Raw genomic sequence first — 9,308 nt, 5'->3', positions numbered from 1 at the left:
GTATAGCACAACTACCATCAACTATAACACAAAGCCTTCAATCTTACATGAATTCATACGGACCAGGAGGAATTTATGGTATACAGGTTTTTGATGCCTGTACTGACTTAACAGGAAAACCCATATTACTCTGTCAAATATTTAAGTATGGCAGGAATACTACTATAGAAGGTGAAAATACTAGCCTAAAGACGGACATGGCATGTACAATAGAGCAATTTGGCGACTGGTTGTGTAACAAGAGAGCAATCGGCATAGCAACATTGAAGTCTAAACTTGAAGATATGATACGAGGAGGAAAGGCATGTGTCATTGGCACAAGTAAAGGTGGATTAGCAGAAGAAATACTAACTATTTATTATAATAATGATATAATTAGCAGGGATACTACAGCTTTGAACGAAATGCATGCAAGATTATCAGATTTAAAGCACAATCATGCTCAGAAGACAAAGGAAATTTATCAGAATTTATTATCAGGCCAAAGACGGAGACCAGTGGCAACTCTAAAGAATATAGCAACAAAAGAAGAAGGATGTTCTGATCCCTTTGCATAGATATTTGTTAGGCCCTGAAAGGGTGACCTAACCATATAATACAATGTAATACTATTTGATGAAAGTTAGGCCCAATAGAATTTGGTGACCTAACAATGTAATAATAACGATGAATTGATAGGCCCAATGAGAATTGGTGACCTATGGATATTACAAATGATATTTCGGTCCAATGAGAATTGGTGACTGAAAGCATATTACAAATGATATTTCGGCCCAATGAGAATTGGTGACTGAAAGCATATTACAAATGATATTTCGGCCCAATAAGAATTGGTGACTGAAAACATATTACAAATGACACTACGGCCCAAATTATATTGGTGACTGTAAAAAATCAATAATTTTCAGGAAAAAGAAAAAGACAGCAGCAACAAAGAAGAAAGGTTACTAGAAGAAAAAGACAGCAGCAGAAAAGACAAGGACATTTACCAGAAATTTTATCTCTAAAGTCAAAAAGAAGGTGGAATGGCAGACAAATTACAGAAAGTGGATTTAGCTTTTGAAAAAGAGGAAAGAAAAAGAACGGAGGAAATTAAAAGGGAATCTTAGAAATAGAAATTAGTAGAATCAACAGAGATGGGAAAACTCTATAAAAGCCATCTTGTAAATCATTAAGAGATATCGAAAGTTTTCATTAATAGAAATGGCTGTTTATAAATTTTCTATGAGTAGCTAAACCCTTTACTCTACAATCTCTATACAAGAAAATATTGTGAGATCGAAGTAAATATTATACTATGTCTATGTTTAGTAATTGTTAAGACAGATATAATATTTTATTAAGTGTTTTAGAGGATATCCCAAGGCGATCCCAAGGTCAGGCTATATCCCGAAGCAAGGAAGCGAGAAGAGAAGGAGAGCCAAGACAGGTTGACAGCCATAGGTGATCTAGGATACTTATAAGGTATTATTCTGAATTTATGATTGCTAAATTATGATATTAGTAGAATGTTTATGGAACAGATCACAATATGAGTATTGTTATGAGGTTGTAGACATTTAAATGAAATATGTTGATTTTTGGATTTAATCATGAATATAATTGTTTATTATATATCTGTGTGCCTTCCCTCTTTAGGGTTATCAGATATAAAAAACGATCCCCGCGAATCTGGATTTTTTTTTTTTTATAAACAGCCATTTCTATTAATGAAAACTTTCGATATCTCTTAATGATTTACAAGATGGCTTTTATAGAGTTTTCCCATCTCTGTTGATTCTACTAATTTCTATTTCTAAGATTCCCTTTTAATTTCCTCCGTTCTTTTTCTTTCCTCTTTTTCAAAAGCTAAATCCACTTTCTGTAATTTGTCTGCCATTCCACCTTCTTTTTGACTTTAGAGATAAAATTTCTGGTAAATGTCCTTGTCTTTTCTGGTACAATCTCCCCCTGAATAAAATATCTCACATATTGAAATCTTGATGTAATATGTTCTTCGATCTTCGCATTCCAATATTATTTCATAGATTTTCAAATGTTGATGTCGTTAGTGACTTTGTAAGTATATCCGCCAGATTATCACATGATCGAACCTGTTGTACTTCAATATCTCCATTCTCTTGTAATTCGTGAGTGTAGAAGAATTTTGGTAAGATGTGTTTTGTTCGATCTCCCTTGATATATCCTTTCTTTAACTGTTTAATGCAAGCTGAATTATCTTCAAACAAAATATTGGGGCCGTCTGTAACATCTAATAATCCACATCAATTCTGAATATCTTGGATTATGAATCGTAGCCAGACACATTCCCTACTTGCTTCATGGATTGCTAGTAATTCTGCGTGATTTGATGAAGCTGTAACCATGGTCTGTTTTGCAAATTTTCAAGAGATAGCAGTTCGTGATATGTGAATAAGTAACCTGTCTGTAATCGTCCAACATGAAGATCTGACAAGTATCCAGCATCTGCATATCCAACCAGTTGTGATTTCAAATTATTTGGAAAGAATAATCCAAGATCAATTGTCCCGCGAAGATATCTCAATATATGCTTGATTGCATCCCAATGTCTTTTAGTTGGATCTGAACTGAATCTTGCTAATAAATTCACAGCAAAAGAAATATCAGGTCGTGTGTTATTTGCGAGGTACATAAGAGCGCCAATTGCACTGAGATATGGAACTTCTGGTCCAAGTGGATCTTCATCTCCTTTTCTGGGACAAAATAGATCCTTTTCAACTTCAAGTGACCGAACCACCATTGGTGTAGTTAGAGGATGAGATTTGTCCATGTAAAATCGATCAAGAACTTTTTTTGTGTAGGTTGATTGATGAACAAATATTCCTGAAGATAAGTGTTCCACCTGTAAACCTAAACAGAACTTTGTCTTTCCAAGATCTTTCATCTCAAACTCATTTTTCAAATAACTAGAAGCATTAGTAATATCTTCAGAAGTACCTACAATATTCAAATCATCCACATATACAGCAATAATAATGAAACCAGTTTGAGATCATTTAATAAACACACATGGACATACTTTATCATTAACATACCCATCATTCAATAGGTATCCACTGAGCATGCTGTACCACATACGACCAGATTGTTTCAGTCCATATATTGATCGTTTTAATTTAACTGAGTATAAATGACGAGTCTTAGTCTCATCCAATTTTAATCCTTCAGGGATTTTTATATAGATATCACTATCAAGTGATCCATATAGGTAGGCTGTCACAACGTCCATCAGACGTGTTTCCAATTTTTCCATACAAGCCATACCCATAAGAAAACGAAAAGTAACTCCATCCATCACTGGAGAGTAAGTTTCCTGGTAATCAAATCCAGGCCTTTGAGAGAATCCCTGGCTACGAGCCGGGCTTTATATCTTACAGTTTCATTTCTCTCATTTCATTTTTATACAAATACCCATCTATTCCAAATGGGGACCACACCAGCTGGTGTTCGGACTGCAGGTCCAAATACATTTCTCTTACGCAAGGATTGCAATTCTTCCTAGATTGCAATTTTACATTTTGGCCAATCATCTCTTTTTCGACATTCTTCCACATTTTGTGGTTCTGGATCGGAGTTCGTAATAATATCACATGCCACGAAAAAAGCATATACATCAACTTCAATACTCCCAAAATCCAATAATTTTCCGTTATGTACATAACTCAATGAGATCTCATAACTTTCAGGTACCTTTGCTTTTACGAAAGCATGTGCCACTTCAGGGGCAATATCCTCTTCTAGAGGCAATACCACTTCTGGTGGTTTTGTCACTGCCACTTCAGGGGTTTTAACCTGTTCAGGAGGGGATACTACTTCTGAGGTATTGTCTGGAACACTTGCCACATCAGAGGCATGTCCAATCGTTTTCCGTTTTCGTGGTACATCTTTTGCACCAACTGGTCTACCGCCTTTCTGGCGTGGTTTTGAATTACTAGTCAATTCTTCGGAAACTGATTTATGAATAGGTATTTCAATCCTTGTTGGGGCATTAATGGCAAGTATATGTGATTTAACAATATGTCTAGAATCACTAAAAGCATCTGGCATTTGATTAGCAATATTTTGCATATGAATAATTCTTTGAACTTCAGATTCGCATTGATTAGTTCACGAATCTAAATCATTTAATCCTGATGTATTCCATGTCAAGTCAGGGTTTATCTTATGCAATAATTTATCTCCCCTAATGTCGGAAATATTGACTCATCAAAATGACAATCAGCATAACGAGTAGTAAAAACATCTTCAGTTAGCGGTTCAAGATATCTTATAATAGATGGTGAATCAAAACCGACATATATACCCATCATCCTTTGCGGTCCCATCTTTGACCTTTGAGGTGGGGCAATGGGAACATATACGGCACAACCAAAAATCCTAAAATGAGAGACATCAGGAATTTGACCAAGTGCTAGTTGATGGGGAGATTGTTTATGATAGGAGGATGGCCTAATCCTTATTAGTTTCACAACATGTAATATAGCATGACCCCAAACAGATGTAGTAAGTTGGCTTTAAGAAGTAAGGGATGAGCGATAAGTTGAAGTCTTTCAATCAAAGATTCTGCCAAACCATTTTGGGTATGTACGTACGCTACTGGATGTTCGACTGAGATTCCTACCGTCATACAATAATCATTGAAAGTTGAGGATGTAAATTCAGCAGAATTATCTAAATGAATTGATTTAATAGGATGGTCAGGGAATTGGGCTCGTAACTTTATTATTTGGGAAAGAAGTTTGGCAAAGGCTAAATTTCGGGTAGAAATTAGATATACATGAGACCATCTGGTTGATGCATCAATTAAAACCATGAAATATCTAAATGGGCCTGAAGATGGATAAATGGGATCACAAATGTCACCTTGAATCCGTTCTAATAACTTGGGGGATTCAGTTTGAAGTTCAACAGGAGATGGCCGAACAATTAATTTTCCTAGAAAATAAGCTGAAAAGGAAGTTTATCTTGCGATATGATCTTATGGTGTCTAAGAGGATGTCCTGTAGAATTCCTATAATACGATACATCATAGAAACTCCTGGATGACCAAGTCTATCATGCCACTGAATAAGGGATTTTGGATCAACGATTTTGGGAATAGTGACATTGTAAGATTCAATGACCTTTATTTGTGTGGTATACAACCCCGGAAGAGACTGATAGTAATTTCTCCAAGATTTTCTTATAGCCTAAGGTAGTTGAAGTGATTAAGAGATATTCTTTTCCACCCTCACTAGTAGTTTCCACGTGAAAATCATTAAGACGAATATCCTTAAAACTTAAGAGGTTCCTAGTTGACTTGCTAGAGTATAGGGCATTTGGTATATGAACCTGTGTCTCACTCGGTAGAGAAAAATTAGCCTAATTTTATAGAATTATATGAGTAGTTGCGCAGTCAGCAATACATATGTCTCCCATATTTATACTGTGTATATAAAAATGAACAACAATTTTATTATGCAAACAACGTACATAATACAAGAACATAAAATAAGTATATAAAAGCATAATATTAAAAAAAGCACGTCTAAAGCACAACGTCAAAGAAATACAAATGAAATCTAGTTATCTAAATCATAATAAAGGTTAGCAGCAGTGTCTAGTTCATTTGAAGTCTTGTTGTTTGGTTCTTCACTTAGATTATGACTAGCGAAGTTCGTTTCCACCCTTTTCCCGTTATTCTTTTTATTTTCCTCGTAGAGGTCAACTAGATATTTTGGTGTGCGACAAGTACGTCTCCAATGCCCATGTGCCCCACATCTGAGACAGATATCCCTAGCATCTTCTTCTTGTGGTGGCCTTCTTTTTATTTGGCACTTCATGTTATCACTTTTGATGGCCAGAGTTGTTTTAATCATCATGCTGCCACTTCAGGTGGCTAGAGTTATAATGATTTCAAAACCGGCCTCGAAAGTTTCCATGCCCACGGTTTCGTCCATAATCTTGTCCTCCTTTATGCCCTTTCCCACGCCCATTCTTCTGGAATAACGTGTTATGTACTTCAGGTAACTGGGCAGAGCATGTGAGACGTAGATGATTTTTCAGTAACAACTCATTATTCTTTTCAGCGATAAGAAGAAGAGATATCAGCTCGCTATACTTCCGAAAATTGCGCTCCCTAAACTGTTGCGCCAGAACCATAGTGTTGGGGTGAAAGGTTGAAAAGGTTTTTGATAAGTGGCATTTTATACCACTTAGAACGTCTTAAAATGGCTTAAATTGGTGTCTTGAAATCAAGTATTTTGTGTATTTGATGCGTTTTTCTAGTGTTTATGCATTGCAGGGTATTAGTTGCATTTCGGGGGAGGAATCATCAAGAATAAGCCTTGGCATGTGTTCACCATTGCGAGAGGAAAGAAACGGGCAGATTACGGCGAAGAAACGGAGCAAACTTGGATTTTTTCCAGTAGAGGCCTGCACGCCCGCGCAGCTATGCTGAGCGGCCGCGTAGGGTCGGGAATTTTGCTGAATTATTTTAGACTTCTACTTCTGTTTGGCTTCCAACTTCTATGTAATCTGAGTTTTATGGGACTATTATATAAGTAGATTTGAGACGTTTTCACAGGGGGGGTTGAAAAAAAGAAGACTGTGTTTTACGCAAGAAGCGAAGGAGATAAGGAAGAAGACCGATTTAGCACATCGCAACGAAGAGGAAGCATATTTTCTTGTGATTCTTGTTTTGTTGTAACGTTGGATGCTAGTTTTCTTGCTTTGACTTATTTACTCTTGTGACGTACTCTGTTTTAATATAATTAGTTTAGTTATTATTTTCTTGTGTTTGTTTATCATGATTTCATATGAACCCATGATGGCGATAAGTTCTATTATGGGCTAATCGTGATCATGGGGTTGCAACAGATTTATTATGGAATTCTTTAGTTAATTGTTTAATACTTTAGTGTGTGATGATTGCATGATATCTGGTATTGGTTGTGCATATTCGTCTTATGTGCGTCGCGAACATATAAGATAGGGTGTTAATCTCTTGTGAAGCGACGGTGGATCTTGAGATTTAGAACTTGCCATGCTAGCATAGGTTCATGTACGTTGTGCATGATTAGTGGGTAACTCTAACAGTTTTATTTGCCCTATGTAATCAAAAAGAATAACTTGTGCTTAAATCGTTGTGTTGTCAATTTCTGTAGACATATGGGAACTTAACATAATTGATGACTATTCGACTTCTATCTTAATTGTGGATGCTTGGTAGAATGGTATTAGTACAATGAAAATTGGCTTTTATCAGTTTCGTGTTATTCGATTAATATCATCACTGTCACGTGCTAAAGGTAATAACAATGGCTATAGAAGGAAGTAATAATGAAGTTGTGATCTCATGAGTGTTTTATTATTGATAAATTGAAGTGTTAGTTAAGTGGTTAATTAAGTAGTTAATTATAGTTAATATTTAATCAACAAATTTTAAGTGTTATTATCTTAACATTGAGAAGTAATCATACATTGGTGAGTGAGTTTAATTAGACAATAATTTAGTCTGAGTCTCTGAGGGAATGAACTAGAAAGTATTCTATATTACTTGCGAACGCGTATACTTGCGTGAATATTAGCGCGTGTTTTCGCCCTAACAAGTTTTTGGCGCCGCTGCCGGGGAACCCGGCGTATTTGTTTAGTTTATGTACTTACCATCATTGGTCATTAGGACTCAGTGATTAGGACGTAGTAGTTACTTATTTTTTCCGGTTGTGTTTCAGGTACTTTAGCAAGCGTTTATGCAAACTCGTTCTCGTGCTCGCAAGAGGACTTTAGATACAGCTGAGGAGACAGACGAAGTTCTTGATATTCCGGAGAAGTTAGATTTTGAGGATTCGGATTCAGGAACTGAGCAGAAAGAACCAGTAAACATGGGAGATCGTATTGTTCAAGCTGACCCAGCTCTCATGGATTTTTCTCAGCCTAAAATTGATGACATTCAGTCAAGCATCCTTCATCTGGCTATTCAAGCTAACACCTTTGAAATCAAGCCGGGCACTATTCAGATGGTGCAGAATTCTGTTTCTTTTGGAGGAGCGGCAACTGAAGACCCCAACATGCACATAAGGAATTTTGTCGAGATCTGCAGCACTTTTAAGTATAATGGCGTGACTGATGAGGCTATCAAGTTGAGGCTTTTCCCATTCTCACTAAGGGACAAGGCTAAAGACTGGTTACATTCTGAACCAGCTGGGTCCATCACTACGTGGCAAGATCTTGCGCAAAAGTTTCTGGTGAAGTTTTATCCGATGGCAAAGACTGCTGCTATGAGGAGTGCTCTTACTCAGTTTGCGCAGCAACCTACAGAATCTATGTGCGAGGCTTGGGAACGCTACAAGGAAATGTTGAGAAAATGTCCACATCATGGAATGCCGGATTGGATGGTGATAACTGGTTTCTATAATGGTTTGGGGGCTCAATCTCGGCCCATGCTCGATGCAGCAGCTGGAGGCGCCTTATGGGCTAAAAGCTATACTGAGGCGTATAATCTTATCGAGACGATGGCTGCAAATGAGCATCAAAACCCAACTCAGAGGATGACGTCAGGCAAGGTAGCAGGTATTCTGGAAGTTGATGCAGCCACCGCTATTGCAGCCCAGCTCCAAGCGCTATCAATGAAGGTTGATTCTTTGGCTACGTATGGAGTTAATCAAATAGCTATGGTTTGTGAGCTTTGTGCAGGTTCTCATGCTACGGATTAGTGTTCTCTTATAAACGAATCTGTTCAGTATGTGAATAATTATCAGCGACAACAGCAGCCTGTGCCAGCGACCTATCATCCTAACAACAGAAATCATCCAAATTTCAGCTGGGGGAATAATCAGAATGCTATTCAGCCACCATATCAGCAAGGAGTGAGTAAACAGTTTAACCCACCTGGATTCTAGCAACCACAGTAGTATGCTACAAGGCAATCATATCCTCAACAGGGAAGTGCAGCTGCACCTACTAGTGCTGATTTTGAGGAACTTAAGCTGTTGTGCAAGAGTCAGGCGGTTTCTATCAAGATCTTGGAAAATCAAATCGGTCAATTAGCCAATGCAGTGCTCAATCGTCAGCCTGGCACTCTTCCCAGTGACACGGAAGTACCAGGCAGGAAGGAAGCTAAAGAGCAAGTCAAGGCTATTATCTTAAGGTCTGGAAAAGTAGCTGATGCTGAAAAGGCAAAAGAATTAGAAGCTGAAATTAGAGGTGAAGAATCTAAGCAAAAGGAGAAAGCGGCGGAACCAAGGAAGACTACTGTTGAACACACTCTGCCTGAGGCTAATACAGGGGAGAAACAGCTCTATCCTCCA

General features: G+C 37.4%; 1 non-coding gene across 1 annotated transcript; it reads right to left on the bottom strand.

The window, feature by feature from the left end:
• Window positions 1-8,276: 8,276 nt before the first annotated feature.
• LOC141675630 (small nucleolar RNA R71) lies at window positions 8,277-8,383 on the bottom strand. Its single transcript, XR_012556273.1, has one exon. It is a non-coding gene; the product is annotated as a small nucleolar RNA R71 (small nucleolar RNA).
• Between the last annotated feature and the right edge of the window lie 925 nt (window positions 8,384-9,308).

This window comes from Apium graveolens, chromosome 7 (genome assembly GCF_009905375.1).
Source record: "Apium graveolens cultivar Ventura chromosome 7, ASM990537v1, whole genome shotgun sequence".
Classification (NCBI taxonomy): domain Eukaryota; kingdom Viridiplantae; phylum Streptophyta; class Magnoliopsida; order Apiales; family Apiaceae; genus Apium; species Apium graveolens.
The sequence above is the reverse complement of the archived record's forward strand: the minus strand, read 5'-3'. Positions and strand labels throughout refer to the sequence as shown.